Source organism: Orycteropus afer, unplaced genomic scaffold (genome assembly GCF_000298275.1).
Source record: "Orycteropus afer afer isolate SDZICR_OR568_19922 unplaced genomic scaffold, OryAfe1.0 scaffold00091, whole genome shotgun sequence".
In the NCBI taxonomy this organism is placed as follows: domain Eukaryota; kingdom Metazoa; phylum Chordata; class Mammalia; order Tubulidentata; family Orycteropodidae; genus Orycteropus; species Orycteropus afer.
This window is the reverse complement of record NW_006921678.1, coordinates 7,908,447-7,910,910: the sequence shown is the minus strand read 5'-3', so window position 1 is coordinate 7,910,910 and position 2,464 is coordinate 7,908,447.

Genomic DNA, 2,464 nt, shown 5'->3' with positions numbered 1-2,464 from the left:
GAAAGCTTTCTCTTTTCCATATGAGTAAGGCTGGGTTTACTCAGATGTTGCAGCTCTTTCCCCATCCTATTTTGATAGCCTTTTACCCTAAACGGACTATTCCTAAAGGTGCGTGTTAATGTACCAAACAGTGTTTCTTTGCTATTCATAAGGTTTTCCCTGGCTAAATCTTTGAGAAGTGGATGGCCTCTTCCTTCTTCCTAGTCTCTCTCAGTGTATAAGGTGGGCTTTTACCTGTGCACCAGGTGCATCTCGCTGGTCTTTAAACACCAGAGGCTCAGCCTCAAAACTCAAGTCTACATGTCACCACAGTAGGACAAACCAACACACAATTTTTTCTTGCTGTTGGAGACCTCTTGTATCACCCCCAACTGGGTCCCTGTGGCTGACTCTACCTCTGTCTGGCTTCCTGGCTTTTAATCCCCTTTCTCCTGCTCTTCTGGCCTGATGTTTTGTGCATTGCTGAGTTGTCCCTCAGGCTGACTGCTTCTCTGTCCGGGTTCCTGGCTTTTTATCCCCTTTCTCCTGCTCTTCCAGCCTGCTACTCTGGGTGGCCCTGAGTTGCCTCTCCTCACCTAATCCTTTCTGCTGACTGCTCTGATCTCTGGCTTCCTGGCTTTTAATCCCCTTTCTCCTGCTCTTCCCACTTGCTGCTTCGGGTATCCCTGAGTTGTCTCTCTCCACCTCTAACCCTGGGGCTGAGTGGTCTTCTGTCCGGGTTCCTGGCTTTTTATTCTCTTTCTCCTGCTCTTCCAGCCTACTACTCTGGGCAGGCCTGCGTTGCCTCTCCTCACCTAATCCCTTCAGCTGACTGCTCTTCTCTCTGGCTTCCTGGCTTTTAATCACCTTTCTCCTGCTCTTCCCACTTGCTACTTTAGGGGTCCCTGATTTGTCTCTCCTCACCTGTAACCCTGGGGCTGACTGCTTATGCTTATGCAAAGAAAATTGATTGTGGAGATCATGATAAACTGTAGATAACTTTGTAAAGAATGGGAATTCTAGAACAATTAATTGTGCTCATGAGGAACCTGTACATAGAACAAGAAGTTGTCATTTGAACAGAACAAATGGATGCTGCATTGTTGAATATCAGAAACAGTGTGCATTTGGATTGTACCCTTTTACTATACTTGTTAAATCTGCATGTTGAACACATAATCCAAGAAGCTGGTCTATATGAAGAAGAATGTGACATAAGGCCTGGAGAAAGACTCATTAATAACCTGCTGTATGCAGGTGACACAACCTTGTTTGCTGAAAGTGAAGATAATTTGAAGCACTTACTAATGCATATCAAAGACTACATTTATCAGTATGGAGTACACCTCAACATAAAGATAACACAAATCCTCACAACTTGATCAGTAAGCAATATCACAATAAATGGAGAAAAGATTGATGTTTTCTGGGATTTTGATTCACTTTGGTCCACAAACAACACTCATGGAAGTAGCAGTCAAGAAATCAGACGCCATATTTAATGGCCAAATATGTTACAAACAATCTCTTTAAAATGTTAAGAAGCAAATATATCACTTTGAAAACTATGGTGCACCCTCCCCAAGCCATGGTATTTTTAGTCACCTCATATATATCTGAAAACTGGACATGAATAAGGAAGACTGAAGAAAGGTTGATGCCTTTGAATTGTGGTTTTGGTTAACTAACTGAAAATGCCATGGATTGCCAGAAAAATGAACAGGTCTATCCTGGAAGAAATCAAGTCAGGATGTTCCTTGGAAGCGAGAATGGCCAGCCTTCATTTCACATACTTTGGTCAAGTTGTCAAAAGGGACCTATCCTTGGAGAATGATATCATGATTGATAAAGCAGATGGTCAGTGAAAAGGGGGAAGTCCCTCAATGATATTTATTGACACTGTGATTACAACAGTGGGCTCAAACTCAGCAAGGATTGTGAAGATGGGTCAGGATGGGGCAGTGTTTTGTTCTGTTATACACGGGGTCATTATGAAAGGAAGCTGATTTGAAAGCAGCATAGTACCTAAGGTATTTTACTACTAAAAAGAAGGCTTGCTGTTCAAACCCACCAGTCACTCCTCGGAAAGAAGATTGGGCACTCTACTTCCATAGAGATACCACCTCGGAAACCCAAGGAGGGGTTGCTGTGAGTTGGGACAGACTCGATGGCAATTATTTTGTTTTTTGAAGGTTTGGTAAGAACAATAGCACACACACACACACAATATGGGTGAAGGCCACCACTGTCTTCAGTAGGAAATGACCCATAGCACAACATAGCATAAATGAATGCTTGAAATAGACACAAAATGGACTGGCTTTGTGTCAGATAATTGTATAGTCTACTATGCCATGAGTGGCAAATTGAAGAGAGATGGCATCATGTTCATCATCAAAAAGAACATTCCAAGAATTAATCTCAAGTATAATGCTGTCAATGATAGCATGTTATCTATCCATATACCTACAAGAAAGACCAGTTA